Source organism: Pinus tabuliformis, chromosome 9 (genome assembly GCF_031772625.1).
Source record: "Pinus tabuliformis cultivar Carrire ecotype Pingquan chromosome 9, CPIR1, whole genome shotgun sequence".
Taxonomy (NCBI): domain Eukaryota; kingdom Viridiplantae; phylum Streptophyta; class Pinopsida; order Pinales; family Pinaceae; genus Pinus; species Pinus tabuliformis.
Window position 1 is genome coordinate 339493732 of NC_142307.1, and position 26013 is coordinate 339519744.

A 26013-nucleotide genomic window follows, 5' to 3' on the forward strand; every position below is an offset into this window, starting at 1 on the left:
CATACTTGGGTACCTCCTTTGATGGGTTAGTCTCATGGCTTACTGTAGTAAGGCACCATTGAAAAACTTGCTCAACTGAGACAAGTTGGTCTACAAATTGGTCCATTTGATATCTTCAAAGTGCTAATTTTATGCATGCGCCTACGCCATCACATTCTCCTTTTCGATGACCAGTCTCAAAGAAATTCCAACACTATTTAATGTTGGTTTTCATATGAAGAATATATGACTAATAGAATGATCGTGAAGATTTGAATTGACCCGCGCATCCATCTAACCATATCCAATGTTCATTGAATTTTATACTACCTTTCAATGAGTCATAACTCTTGACAAAGAAATGTTGTACAAAATGTGTATCATGTGTATGATCATCATTGATATAAAAATTATATTATTTAATAACATGTCGATTATCACTAGTGCTTTCTATATGATCAATATTTTGTTCACCATGTCTATATAGAACATAGAAAAGCATAGAGACTTGATCAGAATGATAATATTCATTCTCTATTTTATTTTTTGCAACAAATATGTAATTTTCTGCAAAATCAACTATTGACAAAATGGTCCCTAGTGGAAAAAATTCACGAGACTTTTTGAATTGCAGGTCTTTCCATCGAGCTTTATGAGAATGTTTGGTGTATTTATAAATTTTTGTCTCAAACTTCTTCAAAAATCTATGACATAAATTTCTTCTTCTTGTAAAGAAATCATTTTAGCACTTGTACTACTACTTGAACCAACCGATGTATGGATATACTCATATCTCTTCCCTTTCACTTTTATTTTGGATAGTGATCGGTCATTTCTATCAATAGGATATTTGTCATGAAACAAAGTCAAATTTCCACAATGATCACATTTTTACCACCCACACATTTATTTTCGTAAAATATTTCCTGATTTTCTCTTCCATATAAAATTTCAGATATGAAATCATGGATAGTAGAACGAGCAGATGATTTTTTCCAAAATGGTTTACCAAAATTAAGGAAGGTGTCATAATATAATTGGAATTCCACATGATAACAACAACAAAAAGTGTAGCGTATAGTGATAGGTTTAACATACCATGGTTTTTGTTGCACAAAAGTACTGATTGAGACATTAATTCCACGAATCTCTTCTATGAACTTATTGAACAACTCTATCTGAGTGGTGTCCAAAATATGTTTTGCATGTTCTTAATATTGATTTCATTTTATTCTTCACCACATCACATTCCTTACTTTTGGTGAAACACGTGCATTTTTCATCCAATATTCATATAGTAAATTTTTAACATCTTCTCCAAGTCAATCTTTGTATAGTTGCCTCCAAATAACTGTCCAACAAGCAAGCTCATAATTTGCATCTATTTTCAATCGAAATTCCCTATGCTTGTGCAATGTTTTTTTTGAAGTCCCTAATTCTTTTTCCATAGATTTTACCAAACGATTTTCTTTAGTACTTGATGAAACCATTGCCATTTTTATTGTTCTACGTGCATCTAGATCACTTTTCTTTCCTAGACCTTCCAATTGGTTTTAGAGTAGTATTTATATTTTGAATCACATTTTACTTCACCTTTTTATCTTTCGTTGATTCTTGAATACCCAAAAGTGTTGTAGCTTCTTTTAATTTCTTTGTTGTTAAGAGACCTCTCAAAATCTGAGCTTGAACTATCATATTTTCATTTTTAAAGAACCTATCAATAATTAGCTTAAGACGATATCATATAACATGGTCAGATTTTTTATCTCTATATGTTCTAGTGTCACCATTTTCTAACATCTGATCATCGATATTGATTTCATCTGTACATATGAGAATTAAATATAAATGAGTATAAATATGCATTAAATAATTAAATTAAAAAATAGATATCATAAAATTAAAACTAATAAATATATATAATTTCAATAATACATAACATATGTATGCATACCTAAGGGTGATTAACCTTCTTCCCTTGAATCTCTTTCAACATATTCAACAACATCATCAATCATTAGTTTATATTTTTTTTCACTTTGTCTTTCAATATTTTCAATCTCATCATCAATGTTATGAGGAAAACCTCCCTCTGTTTACATTGCAAAATATTTTTCAAATTAGTTCACAAAATAAAAAAATAAAAAATCAATACACTATTAAATATTAAATATCATTTATAATATTTACATTTACATACCTAGTTCAACTTCTTGTTTATATTGATTTGTCCTTTCAATATTTAAGAATTCTTCTTTCTTTCATTTGTGATAGTTTCTCTAGTATTCTCTACAAGCCTCAATGTTTCTAATTTGATCATATTTTCTCTTGCAATTTATTTCGCTTCCCATGATAATTCAATATATGTAGAATTTTTAAAATCAAATCCATAAAAATCACTTTTAAAATCCAAAAAAAAAAAAAACCTCATTTTCAAAATTCATCCCAAAAGACTTACTTTCAAAATTCAGCCCAAAAAACACACTTTAAAAACTGAGTCCAAAATCATTTTTTTTGTCAAAAAAATAGATTCCAAGAAGTTTGGAATTCAAAAGCTGCACATGAAGAATGTGCGTGCGAAAATAACATTTCAACCGAGTTTATTTATAGCATTTGGCCATTTGGCCGAAGCACTTATATCGGAGAGTCACACCCTTTCAATTTTCCGGCAGAGGGAAATTATGGATATTTTTCTGGCTGAACTTTTAAAAATGTTTGACTAAATTTTTTTTCCATTTATTTTAACCACCGCTCAGTGAAATAAGTAATTCAGCCATTTTTTAATGTTTTTTTGCCAAAAATCTACAACTCTAGAAGAACTCGGTTCTCATCACCTTTTTCCAAGTTCTGAATGATTAAACTCCATCAAATATAGTGAATTTTTTTCTTCTCCAATAACAACATTTTCAGAATTGAATCTAATTTTAATAGATATAAATTTTATGGAATTTCATAGATATTTACTAATTTTAACTAGTTTTCTAGTAAAATGTGTGCAAAAAATTTCTGAAGTTCATTATGATTCAGTAAAATTAAAATTTTGTATCTTCCAAAATACACTACAAAAAAATATGGAAAATTTATGGTGCATTACATTGGTCCGTCTTCTTTAATGGGTAACTTTTAGATTTTTAGTTTTTAGCTAATATGTTGAGAAACATGGTGTTATGCTAAACATCTTCAAAATATGCAATTTTTTCATATTAGTTCAATTCAAAAAATTCTAGTAATTATGATGCGCATCTGTTGATTTCGTAAGTCATATTGAAATACAGTTTGTCTAGATTGTTGCAACACAATTTTTTTTTCAAAAACGCAAAAATAAGTCATATTGAAGTAGAGTCTCTCTAGATTGTTGCAACACAATTTTTTTTCCAAAAACGTAAAAATAACAAAAAATAGAACGGTGCCAAAAAACATGACTTTTTATGAATCACTTGATTTTTAAAGAACACAAAGTCAAACAATTTCTACGTTGACATATCGAATGTGAATAAAAAAGTCTAAAAAATAAGCAATAGAAAGATAATAATATTTCTCACAAGTTTATTTTTTAGTGTAAAATTAAATTCTAAATAGAAAAATTACTTTGGCTTGCCTAAAGTTGAAAAACTTCTAAAAGTAATACTTTTTCCTCAAAAAGGGAAAAAAATGTAACCCAACTTCACATTTTTCTTTCAAATCTAAATATCTTATATTCTTTGACCAAGCTATATTTTTCCCCACGCCCTTCTATTCCATTCAGATTATCAATGAAACTCTCGAAATTGAAAAATATCTTCATAACTTTAATCCAAAAAAAAACAAATTAAACCATTCATGACAACCTCTAATTCTAATCCTAAACATTGAATTTTCAAGATTCCTTGTCCTCCATATTTTTATCCTTTTCTTTAATTTTTATTAATAATTTCTATTTATTTTCCATTCTTTTTAATATTTATTAATAATTTATATTTATATCCATAATTTATTAATAATTTGTATTTATTTTGTTTTTTTTTTTCTTTCTTTCCTTTTATTACCTCTTCCCCCATGTCTATTTTTTCTCCCTATTGCCCATTCCATTCTTTTCAACTTTGCACTTTCATTTTTCTTTATTCTTTAAATGAATTAATCAAAATTCTTAGTAAATCATTTCAATAATAAATTTTATTATCTCTACACAATTATTATTAATAATAATAATCATTATTATGTTTTAACTATTTACACCCTCCTTCCTCCTTTTATTTCTTTAATATAATGAATTTATTGAGAATCATTAAAATATGTAAATTTTAATTATATAATTATCTCTACAATTTTCTCAATAGAGTGTGTTTGTAACATTCTCTTTTTACCTAACCATCTGAATGGTTTGTTTTTTTACCTAGCATTCGAAACATCTCTATTCCATTCACATTAAATGTCCCACATACCATATTTTTTCATCACTTAACTTCTTTTCTCCATCAAAATGGGTGGAGTGTCCACCAAAAGGCTTCGATATTACCGACAAGTTATTTACACAAAAATATCACTATTACATTAATTATTTGATGATATATTAATTTTGGCTCAATTAATAATATCTTGATTTCTTTTTTTAACTTGTGAATAGGTTTTATTACTATGTACATTTAAATTTAAGTTAAAAGTCAACTTGTTATATCTTGTTTTTTTAGTAACATGTGAATAGGCTTTGTTACCATGGCATGGACCAATACCAGAGCTCATCAATACCACAAGCCAAAAAACCATCAATTATTTCACAATCAAAATATTTGACAACAATATGACACCATACCATGGCTTATTAATACTCAATAGCATCAATACCACATGCCAAAAAACCATAACTTATTTCACAATAAAGATATTTTATAACCATATGACACCATACCATGGCTTATCAATACTCAATACCACAAGGGAAAAATATTTTATTTTAATTAATTTTATAACATTTTTTGAATTAAATCATAAAAGAGAAAGGTTATCATCGCTTTTAAGATTCTCATAAAATTAAATCAAAGTTTCAATAAAAATAAAAATTAGAATATTTTTTCTATAAAAATGTTAAATATATATAATATAAATAATATTACTAAAACCTTGCATAGATCCATCTTAACTAAGAATCTAAGCCATGAGAGTAAGCAAATTCACTAACAATAATAGAGGAAAGATATTTCATGATTGTCTTAAGTTTTCATTATTTTATTTTTTTTTATATGATTGACCTAGGTTATAGGCTTAATATTTTACAACCAATTGAGTTTCTTTAATTTAGGTACTTTCCTAAAACAACATCATGGTATCAAATTTAAGAGAGAGAAAGGGAGATAGTGACAAGGATGGAAGGCGAAGAGAAAGAGTGATGGGGAGAGAGAGAGGGAGTGACAACGGAGAGATGTGGAGAGAGTGAGGGAGAGAAGGGGAAGAGAAAGATACGCAAACACAGAGTTGAAGGGAAGAGAGATAAGGAGAGAGAGAGAGAGTGATAGTGAAAGAGTTAGAGAGAAGAGAGAGACTGATGGGTTAAGAGAGAGGGAGGTGGGAGAGAATGACACAGAGAGGAAGGAAGAGAGAGATGACTCAATAGAGAGGAGAAAGACAGAGAGCGGGGGGTTGAGAGATGGAATTGGAGGGGGAGAGAGAAGGAGGAAAGAAGAAACATAGAGGGAGAAATGTGGAGAGAGAGGGAGTCATAAGGTGGAGAAATTTCATCAAGTTTTGCACTAAAAAGTATTTGCACCCAAGAATCTTCTCAACCCCTTGATAGATCTAGAGTTAAAATGACTCGAGTCTAGTTATAAACTTTGGTTTTCTATCCTTTTTTGGTTCAATACTGGTACACTGAGATTATGCGAAGGATAAACAATGCCATGCGCATCAACAAATTTTCAAAATAAATGCACACACGAGGTTGTTGCACTGATAACCCTGAACGCACCCCGCTGCTCATCATTCACAAAACAATTTCAAGCCTATTGAAACACAAAAAATGAAATATCCGCTGGTTGCTAATTTAGATACCCAATACTTTGGTCTGCATTCAACCATATCAGAAAAATGGGTTGTTGCAAAACTTTTGTCATCTACATGTAATAATCATAGAGCTGAAGGATCTTCTAAGGGAAAAGAAACTGTGGGTTCGTCTCGAAGGCAACCGTGAAATGAGGCACAAGACGGATCTCTACATCGACACCTCCAAACCCTTCCCTCTCAGGATATGCAAACATTTTGCCATCAAACTTGTTTTCCCACCCACTCCTTACACACACGGGCCATCCCCATCCAAAATTGTTGTCATACATTGGAAATCTTGGAGAGCTTCCCATAATCACATTGTTATCACTAATCATTCTATCCAGTTTCATAGCAGTGGGGTATTGCTTATATTTTTGCAGTGCCACCCTAATGTTTCCATCGCGGTGTGACCATATGATGTCATGGAGCAATCCCACTACAGAACATATATCGCAGGCTAGGATCTCCCCTGCGGTGACCGTGGTGCTAACGATTTGGATGGCGTTTCCGAATTAAGAATAAGGTAATGGATGTTAGAAAAATTGAAGAAAAATTTATGTGGAGAGGCAGAGTAAAATATTTCGCAAAGCTACTTTTGTGCAGCTCACCTTCTCGCACCGCGAAGGTAATTTCGTGCATCTCTATGACATTCACTAAATTGATTTTGCAGACCTAGATTTCGCGGAGCTATTGTAGAGACTTAATAAATGAACATAATTCACTTATGGAAAAAACAAAGGTAAAAGCTTGGAGAATCACAAATAAAACTTAGTATTGATTTCTAAATCTTGCAAATACGTTCACATGAGGTTGCAACTCATTTACTAAGTAAAAAAAAAATACTTCACACAAAATAACACAGTAACTGTTGTTTTCATGCGCCCACCAAACTTTGCTCCACCATTTTCTCCTCAGAGACTCTCACTCTTTTTCTTGAACTCTCTTACCTTGTCACATTACAAAATGACTTTTACATTCATATTTAACTCAACATATGATTTTACATTTAATTCATGACAGAGAAAAATAATTAATATGATGTTGTTGTTGAGTGTGATCAAAATCATGCAGGTGTTTGTGGAGTGTGGGCAATAGTCCTTGAGTGAATGCTCTCCCATATCTATTTAGCAAAATACATTAAATGCTTTAAATTCCTTGTTGTGTTTTAGAATGTTTTGTGCCTGAATTTAGTCCTTCCATCTTCAAATTGAGACACAACCTGCAAAAATGTTTCTGACAAGTATGGTTGTTAGGGTGATTATTATGGTGGTTGGGATTATTATTTCCAACACTCCCCCTTAATCATAGTTTCCGCCATTGACAATTCCCAAATAGTTTCTGAGATAAGAAAAACTTTCACGTGCCAATGTCTTTGTGAAGATATTAGCAAATCGATCCTGTGACCTGCAATGCTGCAACACAATTCCATCATTGTTAATCAACTCTCTAATAAAATGATATTTAGCATCGATATGCTTGGTCCTTTTGTGGAAGACAGAATTCTTTGACAATGCAATTACTGAGGTGTTGTCACAGAAAATAGTTGTCGCTCCCTCTTGGTCATGACGAAGATCCCTCAACATCCTTCTCATCCAAAATGCTTGACACACTGTTGTTGTTGCTACGACATATTCAACTTTTCTTGTTGACAGTGACACTATTGGCTGCTTCTTGGAGGCCCATGAAATGGCTCCGGAACCCAAATGAAAAACATATCCTGACGTGCTCTTTCTGTTATCGACACTTCCTACGCAATCATTGTCAGTGTAACCAACCAACCTGAAATCACTTGTTGTTGTGCAAAAAATTCCACACTATTTTATTCCATTGACATACCTTAGAATCCTTTTCGTTGCTTGCCAATGTCTCCTTGGGTGTCTCCATGAACTTCAACACAAAACTCACTGCATACATTATATCCGGCCTAGTTTTGGTCAAATACATCAAGATTCCTATGATGCTTTTGTATAATGTTGAATTGACATTGCTACTGCAATCTTCATTGCTCAACTTCAACCCCATGACAGTTGGAGCTGGTGTGGACTTTTTGTTGTGCATTTTAAGCCTCTCCAAAATGTTTGCCACATACTTTGCTTGAGAGATAAAAATGCCATTTTCTATTTTCTTCACTTCTATGCCCAAAAAATATGTTAACAATCCCAAGTCAGTGATTTCAAATTCACTCTTCATGACTTTTTTGAAATTAGCGATGAGGAAATCATCACTACCCGTAAAAATCAAATCATCTACATATAAGACGACAATGAGAATATTACCTTTGCTCTCTTTTATGTAGAGAGTAGGCTCACCGTCACATTTGTCAAAACCATTGTCCAACAACTAGGCATCTATCCTATTGTACCATGTGTGCGATGCTTGCTTCAACCCATAAAAACATTTCCTCAACCGATACACTTTGTCTTCTTGGCCTTCTACCACATAACCAGGCGGTTGCGCAACATACACTTCCTCTTTCAGCACTCCATTCAAGAATGTTGATTTTATGTCCATTTGATACACTCTCCATTTGTGTTGCATGGAAATCACCACAATTGCACGCATTGTCTCCATCTGCGGGACTGGCCCGAACGTCTCCGCGTAATCTCTTCCATGATGCTGCTTGTATCCTCTGATAACTAGCCTCACTTTGTGGCTATCAATCTTTCCCTCAATGTTGCTTTTGGTCTTATAGATCCACTTCACTCCAATGACATGTTTTCCTTTCAGAAGGTTCACTAACTCCCATGTGTCATTCGTTTCTATTGCCTCTATTTCTTCCTCCATTGCCGCAAACCACTTCTCTTCTTTGACTGCATCTTCAAAATGGATTGGGTCATCTACATGACAAAATAATGCAAATAAGGAATTCAAACCAGCGCTACTATCAACTTCTTCTTCTTCATAAATTTCATTTAAATTTGTGAATTTTGGTCTTCTTGTGCTTGCTGAAGATGGGCTTGACATGTCACTTGGTATCACGCTTCACAGTGTTCTTGGAGAAGCACTTTCTTGGCTACACGAAACTATCCTATTATTTGTTGATGGCATTTCTTGCTACCTACTTTGTTGTGCTTGAATAGGAGTAGAGGGAGTCATTGTTGAGGAATTACTTGCTCCTGTTAATTCCTCTTTGTTCTCATGTGGTATACATGCTTTCACATTGACTATCTTCTCTAAACTTCCATCCCATGTTTCCTCTTCTATGAACCACATATCTCTGTTGATTATGACCTTCTTGGTTGATGGATTGTAGAGCCTGTATGCCTTGGATTCATCACTGTATCGAACAAATACACATTTCTCCCCCTTTATGTCCAAATTATTCCTTAACTCATCTAGGACAAGTGCATACACCACACATCCAAAAGCTCTCATGTGAGACATTTTTCTTTCTTCCACTCCATGCCTCTTTAGGAACAATGCTCTGGACACTTTTGGCTGGACATCTATTCAAGATATATGTTGCACAAGTGACAACTTCAGCCCAATAGTCACTTGGAAAATGCTTTGCCTTCAACATACTCCTTGCCATCTCCATAATGGTCCTATTCTTCCTTTCTGCCACACCATTTTGCTGAGGTGTATACCTTGTTGTAAATTTCTTGTGAATTCCATGCTCACTACAAAATCGAAGGAAATCATTTGAGATATATTCGCCACCTCTATCAGTCTTGAGGACTTTGATGTAGTGTCCACTTTTCTTCTCAAGAAGAGCCTTGTATTGGTGAAAGTGCTCAAACACTTCACTTTTCTGTTTTAGGAAAAAGACCCATGTCTTCCTTGTGTAGTCATCTACGAAGGTCAATACATAGTGGTTGCCACCAATTGATGGTGTCTACATTGGTCCACATAAATTTGAGTGGACAATATCCAAAGGTGCCTTTGCCCTTAGTGAATTTCCTGCTGGAAATGTCTCTCTATGTTGCTTGCCCAAGATACATCCTTCACATAAGGTGTTTGGTTTTTCTGTGAGTGGTAAACCCTTCACCATGCTTTTCCTATGCAGCAAATTCAAACCTCCAAATTTGAGATGTCCAACTCTCAAATGCCATAACCAGTTTTCATCTTTTACCTCTGCTAGAAAGTTTACTTCTATGACAACTACCTCTTTTCGTGCAGCTTCCTGTGAGTTCATAGATAGTTGTGCTTGTGCACCTTCTTTCTACAAATTTGATTTTAATTTTAAGGGAAACATTCTATTGTTTGTCATCTGAATCTTTGCAATCAACTATCTGCTTGGAGGCATATGCAAAATTGTGCATACATCATCCTTGAAAAAGACATTGTAGCCCTTTTGCATGAGCTGTCCAATGCTTATGAGGTTATGTTTCTGAATGGGGACAAAGTAAACATATGAGATGTACTTCTTCTCCCCCTTCTTTTTAGGATATTAACTCTTCCTTTTCCAATGACAGAGACTTTTCTATCAGTCCCTAACGTCACTTCAGATTTAATACTTTCATCTAGATTTGAAAACATTTCTATGCTTCCTGAAATGTGGTTGTTACACCCTGAATATAAATACCATATATCACTCTGTTTTTCTTGTGCTACATTACAAGCTAAAAGAATGCTATCATGGTTCTTATTTTCTGTTGTGAAATTTACACTCGGTTTGTTACTAATGTCATATTTCTTTTTTCTATATTCATTTGCATAATGACCATACATCTTACAATAATGACATTGGACTTGAGATTTATCATACCTCCGACCTTGTGCTTGATTTTGGCTTGGGCCTTGACTCAGATTTTGATTGCCACCTCTTCCACTTCAGCTTGAAGGGTTGCATCTTCCACCTCTGTGTGGACTTCTTCCTCTTCCTCTAGCATATGATCTTCCTCTGCCTCGACCTTGACCAAATGATACATGTGTCTTGAAGGCATTCTCCAATGAGGAGCTTGCTGCTCTATTCAGTCTATGTTCATGAGAAATAAGTGATGCATTAAGCTCATCCAATGAGAACTATGAGAGATCATTTGTCTCTTCTATGGCCACAACAATGGCCTCAAACCTTGCTGGCAAACTTCTAAAAACTTTCTCAATTATTCTTCTTTCCTCAAGCGTCTCACCATGAGACCTAATTTGAGTAACCAACCCACTTACATGTGTAAAAAATGAGTCTATATTCTTAGACTCTTTCATACAAAGTGTTTCAAAATCTCTCTTCAACATTTGCAGCTTTGTTGTCTTGACTTTTGCCATGCCTTGGTGCTATAGACATATTTGGGCACCGCAACCCCAATCATATATGTCCGTAAACCAAGGGCTTCTAATTCCCTAAAGTGTTGTTTCATACCCTAAAGGAGCAAGGTCTGCTGGTTACATCATCTCCCAGAAGTTTTCCATGAAAAAGCAGGACCATACAGACTGCCCAGTGCAAAAGGTGCCATCCATCTCACCTGCCACATGCAAAAAGTGTGATGCATACTGGAAAGCCCTTCTATAGGGTGCGATGAGCGAGAGCAGACAAATGGAACAAGCAGTTTGCTAGGTGGAAACCCAGAGAATCTTCTAGAAACTACTCACTTGACACTTGCCTCTCTGAGTTCGCTTAGGGATGAGTAAGACATCTAAAATCTCCATTTGGAACTAAGAACTATCAAATAGATGACACTAATCAAAATCCCAGAAGCTGACTCACCCCCCTGCAAATATCTATAAATGGATCCCTCATCCAAGAGATCCAAAGGCTGGAATTGGGTAATTTGCAAAGAGGTGCTACTGGTTTCTATTTGAAGACATGGTTGGGTGATCTTGCTTTGTCTGAGGTGAAGAGGGCTTCCAAGCTGGGAGGATGGCGCTGGGTCAGACCAAGTGGTTGTAATCCTCTCTTCTATGACTTTTACTAATAAAGCTATTTGAGTTTTCCTCCATATTCTTGTGTATCTCTGAATACTGTGTTTGTTATATGCATTTGTATGGTTAATATATATCTGATCCTATATTGTTTACAGTGAAAGATCTATATGATTTGATGGTATTATGTTGTTGTGAATCTACAGGTGCTCTTTGAAGCTAGACAGATAAGGAAGCAGTGGTGAGATTCTGTCAAAGGGGAAAGGAAACAAGTGAGGAGCCAAGCAGAAGACTAAGGTTGGTACTCTTTGCTTCTTTCCCATCTCTCTCTCGTAAAAGAAAAACAAGTGAATTTAATCTGTTTGTTTCTAAGATAGCTACCCGTCTTAGTGGGATTAGCAGCTCTGAATAGACACTAGATTTCCCGATAACAAAATGGTGACTCCGCTGGGGAGCGATTAGTTTGATTTCTTGTCTCTATTTGTTTGATTCATAAACCACAGATGGAGCCTGAAGTCAAGCCAGCTAACCTTTGAACTGCATTTTCTCTGCAAGTGCAAAGTAGATCACCGCTGCTTCAGTCAATCTTCGGGTTTGTTTATTAACTAAACAATTGACTTGCAAACATCATAAGTGCCCTAGAGGTAGCTTGAGTCACATCATTAGATCAGCCCTATACTTTGTAGTTACTGACTATCATTTGCTCGGCCTAAATCCGTGAACTAAACATCAAACTGTGACCAAAAACCAAGTTAAAGTCTCGTTCCTTGACCATCGCACCCTCTCCTTTAGGAAATCTGGATGCATCACACCTCCCGTGTGCAGTAGGTGGGATGCATCCTGGTTTCCCTGTGTTACAGGTGCGATGATCAGACAAGACTAGATCTGCCTCCAGATTTTGGTTTTTTCTTCACTATCTTCAGTTTTATTCAGGAGTTTTGCTATCTGTGATCAGTAGACCATTGTTGAAACCCCCTTCTTTACAACATCCAACCTCTATTATACAAAGAATTGTGAATGTTTTTATGTATTGTGCGCCATTTATAGTTCTCTTTTACAAAATAGTAGCTTAATCGAACTATCGTCTTTTGATTTGGAAGTGTCGCAAGTGTCGTTTTCAGTCAAAGAAAAGAATAATTCTCTTTTTGATAGTCGATTACATTGTTACTCTTGTATTTGATATAAATCTATAAGTATTGCAAGTGTCAAAAGCAGTTTTCAATTCAAAATCACAAAGTGTCGTCTTGCCTTCCTATCGTTTTTGAAAAGAAAATCGTTAGTACTGTCACTTTGAAAGAAGAGATAATTCAGATTTGTATGTAGCATTCTTTTTGTCATTCACAAATTAAGAAAGTGGAAAAAAATACATGCATGTGCATTTGCATTTAGACTGCTTGTTGATTTTGATTTAGGAAAGTGCATCCAGTGTGTGCTCTCTGCTCTATGTTGAAAGGATTTCATTTCTCTTTCCTTAGTAGCTAGGATTTTCATTGCAGAAAGAAGATTAAACGACTGTTTATCATCTTAGATTTCATTTTAGGAATTGTATATCTACATCACGCGTTTAACCTTAAAGGCAAACTTCTTAAGAAAGATCAACTGTAAAATAAATTTAATGAACATAAAAACGCTTTGGAACCTAACACACAACATCTAGAAGTTTAGGCTAGAGATGTATTACGGCATCGTAAAGCCTGGTAACTGTCGCTTTCATCGTAGGTTGGGTGATTCCTCCTCTTTGAGACGATAAGTTCCAATACGTACTTGTGCTCCCACGTACCATCGAGTATATATTGGGAGACTACAATAGGCTATATCCTTTATCCTTAGGAAGTCATGTCTGTCGCCTTATCGATCACAATGCACTGAACATAGCATTCGAGAAGATTGATTGCCGTACCATAAAAAGTATTCTGCAGTTTTGCGATTGGTTTGGTATTCCCTCTGTCTATTTCCAGAGCAGTCTCTTTCATTCCTTTTCAGACTCCTTAAAGGAAAATGTCCATCTGAGCGCTTGTCAATTCAAGCTCATTAAAAATCGAAGGCGACTAGAGTCATCTTTAGCTTTTTCTTGACTCTTAAAAATTGAAAAAGCAACTTGTGTCAAAGCGTCTAAAATTTGTTTTAATCGGAATAACGTCATTGTTCCCTCGTTGGTCTTAGGTTGAGAAAATGGAGTCCACCAACCAAGGATTTCCCCTTGGGGGAAGTCCCAGTCTTTTCTCCTCTTGGGGAGATGTTGGTGCACCTCATATGGCCACATTGTCCCTTCCAGGACTGACAATTGGCCTACCGATATGGCTTTTCTCGACCTCTGTCGTTCAAAGCACCATAATTCCTGAACAATCGAATCAGCAACTAGATGATACCAGAGTTTTCCCCCAACCTTCTACTTCGTTTGTCTCTCCCTCTCCTTCTTCCTCTTCGCTTGGTAAAGATAGTAAAACTAAAAACCAAGTAACTGAGAAGAAGAAGAAGGGGAAGGAGAAGAAGAAGAAGGAGCCAACGGAAAAAATGGGCAACCGTACATTGTCTAGTGAAAAACCACACGCTGCACCATCCAAACCTAAATCTCCATGTGTCATCTGCAAAGGGGACCACTGTCACCGAGATTTTCCTTGCATCCCACAGATCCTAAGGGACTGGTCTCCCCGCTTGCACAATCCGGTGTCGACAACCTCTGACGATCATGTTGAAAGTACACCATCAACTAGTGAAAGTGAAGTCACCAGACAAAAAGGAAAATCTAAATTTCCCTGCAGACTGTGTGAAGGCAATCATGCCCTCCACTGTTGTCCCTTCCTGGACGAAGCTAAAAGAGTATTAGATAATCGTCCTGTATCACCACAGTGACTCCCTCCTGGGTACAAGAAACTCTTGCCGAATCCATTGCTAGTTGAAAATCCGACTGACCCAACTTTGGAGTCGGTCGAAGCACCTATCATTGAAGATAAACCCTGTGAGTCCACATCGGACCAAAGTCAATAGGTCAAGACAGCAGTCGACCCCATCTTGACTTCAAAAGATTTACCTTCAGATGATACAATCACCAAAGAGAATGAGAACAACACCGTTCAAATTCTTTTCGTAAACACAGACTCCGATGAACATGGGGGCAATCTGCCCATTCCTTTACCGTAGGAAGGAAATTCGTTGGAGTTGTATCTGGCCGTTTATTCGGTCCCACCTCCAAGCGACCTAGTCATTTCCTTCGATTGGAATCTACTAACCAGACCCCGTTTACGATCTAATGTACCATTTCGAATCATAGTGAAAACTTACAAAATGGTCATGGTTGGTACCATCATAGATGAAGGGGCTTCTGTGAGTATCCTTTCCTCAACTGCTTGGAAAGCGCTTGGTTCGCCAGCGCTTTTGCCTGAGATGCGAAATCTAACAGGCTTCAATAAAGGAACCAGTCGATCGTTAGGGATCCTTCCAAGTTTGCCTATAACCTTGAGAAGGAAAACCGTTTATCTGAACATAATGGTAGTCCAAGGACCTTTAGATTACAATCTACTCCTTGGACGTGACTACATTTATAGCATGGGAGCCATTGTATCCTCACTCTTTCGAGTAATGTGTTTTCCGCATGAAGGTGGAGTGATCAAGATCATAGACCAGCTTTCATTCCCCCGTTCACACATAGCTAATAGTCAAATGCCATCCTTAACAGGTCTTTTTTCACAAGGAATGTCTCATCAATCTCCAGTCCATCCACCTGATGAGCGCGAGTGATTCGGTGGTCAAGGCTGAAACCCAGGGGGCATGCACCCTGGCCTGCTTCGGCAAAAAAACTTCAGGTATAGGGTAGGTTTCCACAGAGGATATATGACTGGTCTGACACACCAGTCCATTTAGGAAAATTGGATTAGACCGGAATCAGATACCTCTGTTAGAAGGTAGGCCTTTCTCGATAGAACAAATGTTTTGTCCGCAAATTGAAGGGTAACCTGAAAAGGTAGGCCTTTCCCGATAGAACAAGTGTTTTGTCTGCAAATTGAGGGGTAACCTTGGAAACTCTACTTCGCTATACCTGGGGGCATGCAAAATTTTTGCGTGAAAGTGAAAAGAGACCATTTATTTTCTTAGTTTGTAGGTTCTTAACACTTTAAACTCGTAGGATTGGTCGTTCCTAGCTTACATAATAAAAGGAGTCGGAGCATAATTTCGAATGGTGCAATCTCCCTAAAAAATGAACCTATCGATGAGACATCCTTATTATATGACTAGCACGAGCAGTTTTACGTGAAGTTCAAGCTCGTGAAAAATTAAACCTAGCAATGAGCATATGTTCCACCAGAGTTTAAGCTCATTAAAAAATGAACCCATCTCCGATAAATAACCGTTGTGAATGCATTATCATCAGGTTTTGAGCCTTGGTCATGTTCTTACCATCACCTCCACTCTGTTGTTGCCGATCATTCACCTCCATTTGATTGTTTACCCCTTTTGAGGAACAGCTGCGACTAGTGATCCTATTAGCAACATTTTTACATTGTCATGATTATAAAGTTCCAAACCTTACCTAGAACCAGCTGATGTCTGAAAACATCACTCGTTCCTCAAAAAACAAGTCTCCTTTAAGCTCTTTTCATCTGACTCATAAAATATGAAAATATTTCCGAGCGATTGGCCTCTCCAGCTCGTTAAAGTGATTGGAAGTGCTATCCCTCCTCTAGATTTTAATCTTTTTGGACCTGAGGGATTATTACACAAAAAGATCGAGCGTTTGTCTTGTCAGCTGGTTAAAACTATCGAAAAGTCATCCCTTTTGCATTGTTTTATACGTTTTCCGACTTAAGGGATTATGTTACGAAAAAGGAATATTGGAGTCTTCTTTCCGTCTCTTTTCAGACTCTCTAAAATTGAAAAGAACCAAGTTATCCTTGTCATTAAACTCGTTAAAACAATAGCGACAAACTTGTCCATTCAGACAAGAGCGAGTTTCACCGTTGCTAGGCTTGCTAATACATAGCAACGGGTTTGCCCGAAGGGAAAATTATAGAACAAGCATATGTTATCCTCCTCAAGCTTGACAAAAATAAAGAGGTATTGGTCAGAAATGACTGGGGAAAATTGGGAAGAAAACTTGAAGAAGCTTTATTGGTAGCAGGTCGCTCTTGAACATGACACTTTCACTCCATCACCATCATTGAGTCAGGTTGGGTTATTCCGTTCACCGGTCATATCACCATTGGTCCACTGTACCATCCACTTTTGGGGTTAACGCTACCAATCCATTTGAGTGTTGTCGATATGTTCAAGAGAAGTCACTCATAGAATTTACCTACCCAGCAAGTGTCTCATCCGTTACAATACCTTCACGCTTCATTCTTTCATGACCGCCATCCTGAACCTTGTATCATCAGATCGTTTTCACCTCTACAAGATCATTTGCTCCGTTCCATGTCGTAGATGTGGGATCCATTAATGCCCTCTTATGACAGGTCACTTCTTGTCGACATTAGCTCATTATCCAAGAAGCCAACCTATTGACAACCCTTCCAGTACTTTGAAGCTTGCATACCTCAATGGAAAGTTTCTCACTTCCGTCGACAGATTTACACTAATGGCCTTCGATAAAAAGATTTGTGTGGTGTTCGACATGAACTCATGTATTCACACCACGTGAATTGTATTGCAGTACCTTGATGGTCATCATCATCATCGGTGATTCCTCTTGGATCTGTTAGCAGCTTACATCATTGGCTGGTAATCAGGCGATGTCCTTCAATGTTCGACATCAGAACATCTTTTCACATGCATCGAATTATACTTTCGGATGAAGATTGAATGAGTTTTGAAGACCCCGGATCTAGTTTCATCCATCCGAGCTACGATATAATCAGGAAAATAAAGACATCAAATGTACATCATTGCTGCATAGATAATCATCCAAACTAAGGGATGATGGCTCTACCAGAATCATCAGTCTGCACACAGACGATTGTCTGTCCTATGTGCATGAAAATGAATTTATCAAGTTGAGCATGGGAATTCCCGCCTCAGCTAGATCATGAAAATATTATGAAGATAATGTATTGTATTGTATCTTATTACAGGTCACCTTCCATTGCAAAAAACCTCGGATCCTCACTATAAAGCTTTTCACCCGACATCAAAAGATTTATGACCTCATGCTTTAGAGGGCAACCGTTATAGACATATTTGGGCACTGCAACCCCAATCATATATGTCCATAAACCAAGGGCTTATAAGTCCCTAAAAGTGTTGTTTCATACCCTAAAGGAGCAAGGTCTTCTGGTTACATCATCTCCCAGAAGTTTTCCATGAAAAACCACTTAGAACTGGTCAAGGCAGGACCATACAGACTACCCAGTGCAGAAGGTGCAATCCATCTCACCTTCCACATGAAAAAGGTGCGATGCATACTGGAAAGCCCTTCTATAGGGTGCGATGAGCGAGAGCAGACAAATGGCACAAGCGGTTTGCTAGGTGGAAACCCAGAGAATCGTCTAGAAACTGCTCATTTGACACTTGCCTCTCTGAGCTCACCCAGGGATGAGTAAGAGATCTAAAATATTCATGTGGAACTAAGAAATATCAAAGAGATGACACTAATCAAAATCCCAGAAGCTGACTCACCCCCTTGCAAATATCTATAAATCGATCCCTCAGCCAAGAGATCCAAAGGTTGGAATTGGGTAATTTTCAAAAAGGTCCTGCTCGTTTCTCTTTGAAGACATGGTTGGGTGATCTTTCTTTGTGTGAGGTGAAGAGGGATTTCAAGTTGGGAGGATGGCGCTGGGTCAGACCAAGTGGTTGTAATCCTCTCTTCTATGACTTTTACAAATAAAGCTCTTTGAGTTTTCCTCCATATTCTTGTGTATCTCTGAATACTGTGTTTGTTATATGCATTTGTATGGTCAATATATATCTAATCCTATATTTTTACAGTGAAATATCTCTTAGCTTTGATGGTATTATGCTGTTGTGAATCTACAGGTGCTCTTTGAAGCTGGACAAGTAAGGAAGCAGTGGTGAGATTCTGTCAAAGGGAAAGGAAACAGGTGAGGAGCCAAGCAGAAGACTAAGGTTGGTACTCTTTGCTTCTTTCCCATCTCTCTCTCGTAAAGGAAAAACAAGTGACTTTAATCTGTTTGTTTCTAAGATAGCTACCCATCTTCGTGGGACTAGCAACGCTGAATAAACACTAGATTTCCCGATAACACTTGGTAGGCTGTATGGTGGGTGTCCCATGCTTTCTTGCACTTCATTGCTACTTCAACCCTTGGGAAAATACCTTCATGAACTTCCTAGAAAATATAAAACAAGGATTTTGAATCCTTGTTCCTGTTGTCTCTTAACAAATCTCTTTCTTGTTGAGATAAGGCATCGTATGCTACTACATCTACTAGTTCTTGAAAACCATTCTCCACCAAATCCCAAATGTCTTGAGAAGAAAACAGAGCCTTCATTGTAATAGCCCAATAATCATAATTTTTTCCATTAAACTGAGGTATTTGACGATTAGTCAAGCTTGCGCTTGAAGTTTCCATTTACAAGTGTAAAAAAAACTTTCTACCTGCTGGTAAATATTCTAAAAACAATCTTCCTTGAAAACAATTCTTACTGCTAGTAAAAAAAACTTGTTTTTACACTAACAATATTTAATGTGCTCAGATACCATGTTATAAAAATTGAAGAAAAATTTACGCGAAGAGGCAAAGTAAAATATTTCAGGAAGCTACTTTCGCACCGCTCACCTTGGCACATTGTGGAGAGAAAACTTTCTACCTGTTGGTAAATATGCTAAAAACAATCTGCCTAAACAATCTGCCTTCAAAACAATTCTTATTCCTAGTAAAAACACTTGTTTTTACACTAACAATATTTAACCTGGACAAATACCATGTTAGAAAACTTGAAGAAAAATTTCCGTAGAGAGGCAAAGTAAAATATTTCGTGAAGCTACTTTCGTGCAGCTCACCTTCACGCACCACAGAGGTAATTTCGTGTAGCTCTATGACATTGGTGAAGCTGATTTCACGGACCTGGATTTTGCGGAGCTATTGAAGAGACTTAATAAATGCACATAATGCACTTATGGAAAAAACAAAGGTAAAAGCTTGGAGCATCACAAATAAAACTTAGGATTGATTTCTAAATCTTTCAAATACATTCACATGAGACTGCAACTCAGTTACCAAGTAAAAACAAAATACTTCACGCGGAATAACACACAGTAAAACAAAGTAATTGTTTTCACACGCCCACCAAAATTTTCTCCACCATTTTCTCCTCAGAGACTCTCACACTTTTTCTTTAATTCTCTTATTTTGTCACTTTACAAAATGACTTTTACATTCATATTTAACTCAACATACGATCTTACATTTAATTCATGACATAGCAAAATAATTAATATGATGATGTTGTTGAGTGTGATCAGAATCGTGCACGTGTTTGTCGAGTGTGGGCAATAGTCACTAAATGAATGCTCGCCCATATATATTTAGCAAAATACATTAAATTATTTAAATTCCTTGTTGCATTTCTAAATGAATGTTTTCCCATATCTATTTAGAAAACTATATTAAATGCTTTAAATTCCTTGTTGCATTTTGGAATGGTTTGCACCTGGCTTTAGTTCTTCCATATTCAAACAAAGATGCAAGCTGTAAAAATACTTCTGACAAGTATGGTTGCGAGGGTGTTTATTGCGGTGGTTGGGATTATTATTTCCAACAATGGAGGTATCAATTTGGGTCAACAGTTCACCGTGAGATTGAAGTTCATCGTTTCGTGGGAAGGGAGGGCACGAGCCCTATGATGGCCTCCCATATGTGTGCAAAGAGTTCCTGTGAAGGATGAGATTGTATTTGGCTCCTTTGAATTCTTCTGGTTATCTCTTTCCTTTAGCCTTGAGATCATCTCCTTGCTGAAGTGAAATACTTTTTTGATGAGCGCAGGCGGGGAAAATTTCTCAATCGTTTGGGTTATGGGCAGATTGAGAGTTCTGTGGGAGCCCTATATGTTGAAACACCAGCTGCAAAGTGATGGGTGAGAGATTGTGGTCTCTCCTCTGCAAAGATTTGCCCATGAGTTGATGAAATGCCACAGTGAATTCCCATCTACCACCATGTGGTTAATCATGAAACCTATCGCAACTCCATATCTCAGCTTAGTTACCTGATTATTATCAAATTTAGAATGTAAGAAAGAAAAAGAGAAAATCAATGATCTTATTCCCTGGTCAAATGAATTCAGATTTTTCATTGAACAAAAGGAAAGAGAGGAATTTTTCCTTTTCAAAAATGATAGGGACAAAGCCTCTCCTGTTTGAGCTCTAGATAAAAAATGAGCAATAATTTTAAACACTACCTAAGAAAGTTTAGAAAGGGCATGAACTCACCTGGACCACCAGTGGAGGGAGAAAATGATCATTATGATTGATAGTGCCATCTAGAGAAAAAAGTTGACGAACCACTAGACTGACCTTCGGCCTCGTTATTTCTCGAATTCTGACATCTAATGTGGATGCTTCGATCAACTCGGTGCTGGCATCGTTGCAGTCGATGTACAGAATGCCATTTGAGAAAGTGATGAGCCTTCCTGCCAATGGGTAGAAAAGGACGAGTGTTTTGGAGAGGCTCTTCTTCAGGAGCTCCACCACTGAAACGAATTGGGGATTGTGATGGGTGAAGGGCATGTGGTATATGAGACCCTTCTTAATATAATTGCAGCAGAGCATCTGCAAATCTGAAGGGCAGAGCTTCAATTTTTGGGGCTGCGAAAGGCGAGATGGGATTACAGTTGACGTTCTGTCCAGGAAAACCTGTCAAGCAGTGCAGGAGATTTGAGGTGCAACAGACAGTAAAAAACTTAAATGTTTGCAACGATGAGACAACTTTTATAATTCAATGTGATGAGAATGGGAATCTTTAATAGGCGAAACCCAAATAGTTTCAATAGGCTGGTACAAGCTTGTGCTTGATAAAGAATATGATTTAATAATTATTCTACAAATGAATTATGATAATCCTACACCAAACCTTCCCTAAAGGTGGCAGTTGTGAAATATTAATTTTTTAAATAAAATTTAATAAATTATATTTATTAAAAGTAATTTTACAATTTAATCTTTATTGTATTAGAATAAATACATGTAACATTAAAATCCAAATTTAGTATTCAATTTTGAATCTGGTTTGAATAATTAAATATACTTGAAACTTCAAGATTAATAGACTTTTTCAAGAATAGTTTGCTTTGAATTAGTTGGTTTCATCTAGTCGCGAACGATTGTGCCACGATGGATATGCCCGAAGAATTATATATATATATATATAATGATTTTTTCCTAAATAATTATCAGTATTATAATTTTAATGATTTTAAAAATGGTAAGGCTTAAATGAAAAATAAGGTAACGATTTTATATTATAATTACTTTTATTATCTTTCCAACTAAAATTGTGTGAGAAATTTTTTATTTTTGTATAAAATATTTTTTAAATTTATTATTTTGATAGCACAATTATTAAGTTTTGAGAGGCTTTCATAGTGCATTATATTGGATATTATGATTTTTGAATAGTCCACTTAGTATTACTAGTGAAATGAATCACATAGCATCAATCATCACTTTATATCCACTTTATATTAAATATCATGATGTTTTAATAGTCCACTTAGTATTGAGGAGTCCACTTAGCACTACTAGAGAAATGAGTCAATCAACACTTTATTTCCACTTTATATTAGATATCGTGAGTTTTGAATAGTCCACTTAGTATTGAGGGGTTTTCGCTGTGATTTATATTAGATATTATGATTTTTGAATAGTCCACTTAGCACTACTAGTGAAATGAATCACATAGCAGGACTTTCTGGGATCACCTCTAGCTCAAGCACGCTTAACTGTGGAGTTTTCCCCACAATCAAGCCCACTTAGCTTGCTACCCCATTTGCAAAACCTTAGCAAGTATTATGCCTCATGGGATTCAACTAAGTTAAGTAAGTCATTCATTTATGACCATTTCCATAAGAGGTAGTCGTAACTGACTACTTTCTCATGATTTTTGAATAGTCCACTTAGCACTCATTGCATCAGGTGAAGAAGTGGGATTGAAACTAGTGAAATAAATCACATAGCGTTAATCATCACTTCCGGGGCTTGCACCTGGTAACCAGGACTTCCCCAAAGGTCACCCATCCCAAATCACCTTTGGCCCAAGCGTGCTTAACTGTGGATTTTTCCCCACAATCTAGCCCACTTAGCTTAATACCCCATTTGCAAATACATAAAAAGTATTGTGCCTCATGAGCCATTCAAGTAGAGCTTCGTTCACTCTTTTTTATCTAAGTATTGAGGAGTTTTTGCAGTGCATTGTATTAGATATCATTTCTAGGATTCAACTATGTTAAGTAAGTCATTCATTTATGAACATTTCCATGAGAGGTAGTCGTAAATGACTAATTTATCATGATTTTGGAATAGACCACTTGATACTCATTGCATCGAGTGATGCTCACAGGGGTGAAGAAGTGGGATTGAAACTAGTGAAATGAATTGTATAGCGTCAATCATCACCAGAAGTTAAGCTAAGTGGGCTTGATTGTGGGTAAAACTCCACAGTTAAGTGTGCTTGAGCCAGAGGTGATTTGGGATGGGTGACCTCTCCAGATGTCTTGGTTACCAAATGCAAGCCTCAAAAGTGATGATTGACGCTATGTGATTCATTTCACTAGTTTCAATCCCACTTCTTCACCCGAGTTCTAAGTGCACTATTAAAAAATCATGAGAAATTAGTCAGTTACGACTACCTCTCATGGAAATGGTCATAAATGAATGACTTACTTAACGTAGTTGAATCCAAAAAATGATATCTAATATAATGCACTGTGAAGAATCCTCAATACTTAAATACAAAAATGTGAAGGGAGCTCTACTTGAATGGTTCATGATGCACAATACTTGCTAAGGTTTTGCAAATGGGGTAGCAAGCTAAGTGAGCATGATTGTGGGGAAAACTCTATAGTTAAGCGCACTTGAGCCAAAGGTGATCTTGGATGGGTGACCTCCCAGGAAGTCTTGGTTACCGGATGCAAGCCCCGAAAGTGATGATCGGCGCTATGTGATTCATTTCAATAGTTTCAATCCCACTTCTTCACCCTTGTGAGCATCACCCGATGCAATGAGTGCTAAGTGGACTATTCAAAAATCATGAGAATTTAGTCAGTTACGACTACCTCTAATGAAAATTGTCTATGGGATTCATTTCACTAGTTTCAATCTCACTTCTTCACCCCTGTGAGCAGTGGACTATTCAAAAATCATGAAAAACTAGTCAGTGATGATCGATGCTATGTGCTTCACTTCAATAGTTTCAATCCCACTTATTCACCCTTGTGAGCATCACCTGATGCAATGAGTGCTAACTGGGCTATTCAAAAATCATGAGAAATTAGTCAGTTACGACTACCTCTCATGAAAATGGTCTGTGGGATGCATTTCACTAATTTCAATCGCACTTCTTCACCCCTGTGAGCAGTGGACTATTCAAAAATCATGAGAAATTAGTCAATTATGACTACCTCTCATGAAAATGGTCTATGTGATTCATTTCACTGGTTTCCATCCCTGTTCTTCACCCCTGTGAAGATCACCCGATGCAATGAGTGCTAAGTGGACTATTCAAAAATCATGAGAAATTAGTCAGCGACAACTACCTCTCATGAAAATGATTATAGATGAATGAGTTACGACTAGCTCTCATGAAAATGATCATAGATGAATAACTTACTTAATGCAATTGAATCCCAAAAATAATATCTGACATAGTTATTAGTTTCAAACAATTTTAAATAATATCTATAAAATAATAAATGTTAATTTATATAATAATCATTAAATGAAATATTTTTTTAACCTTATATAAAATATTGTCTAAATATTATTATTTTGATAGCATAATTATTAGTTTTAAACAATTTTAAGTAATATCTATAAAATAATAAATGTTAATTTCTATAATAATCATTAAATACAATTATCATTATTGTATAAGGGGTGACCGTACAAATGTTCTTTAAATATAATTAAATTTTTAATTCTAACAATTTTAATCATCCTTAATAGAGAAATCACTATTTCTGTAATATTTTGTGGAAAATGAAATTTAATATTATCTTTTATTTTATTTTTAAAAAATATAATATTTATTAAGATAAATTTATTTTAATATTCAAAATATTAAATACTAGGAAATATTATAATCAAAATATAAATAAATATGTATTTACTTAACTGATTATTTTTTTTCAAAATGTTATTTAATATCTCATTCGTCAATACCAGATAGTGACTGTTGTTTAATTTTACAATGTAATATTTAGAAAAATGGATAGTATTCATGATATCTATAATTAAATAATATGATATTAAATAATATGATAGTAACTTTAGTAGTCGCTTCATTAATTAAAAAAAGTGTTTGCTAATCTTTAAAAGGTTATTTATTTTAGGAATTTTATATGGAGTAATTCAAGGGTATATTAAAGAGTTTTTTCTCTCAATACAAATGTTTTAAAAATTTAATAAAAAATTTTACATAATCAAACAAATTTTATAAACCAAATGTCATGTATGGTGAAATAATATTTTTAGAATTTTTTTATAAATGGATATAGAAGATTGAAATTATAATTTTTAGTAGTTAAAATTTTTAACTTGGTATAGTGTTGAATTGTGATAATATATAGTAAATATGTTACAAAATTAAATGATTCTATTTATAATTTGAGTATTTTATTTATGTATTTTTTTAATATAAATTTAGTTTTATTTTTTATTTTATTGTTGAATGATAAATAAATAAATAAATATATATATATATATATATATATAAACAAAGGATAACGATAATCTATTTGAACAATTAATAATAAACAAAATAGCAATGCTCATGCATTTATGGTGGTAGGATGTATTATTTTATATATATGTCATTATATAACACTATTTTAATAGGCCAATATCTTTAAGTTAATGTAATAATGTTTATATAAAAATGTTGTATCAAACATATCTATGTTTATTGGTGTTTAAAAACACGAAAGACCATGGTTTTATTTAAATCTATTAATTTAATGTGGCATGATTTGATGTTTAAGGTATTAATTTGGAATTTTTTATTGAAAAGATGTAAATTTGGTCCTAGCATTTGTGTGTTATATATTACAAGTGTAAAA

At 35.4% G+C, this 26013-nt stretch overlaps 1 pseudogene; it reads right to left on the reverse strand.

The window, feature by feature from the left end:
- Positions 1-6095: 6095 nt before the first annotated feature.
- LOC149148603 (putative acetyltransferase At3g50280) overlaps positions 6096-26013 on the reverse strand; it is a 28797-nt pseudogene continuing 8879 nt past the window's right edge.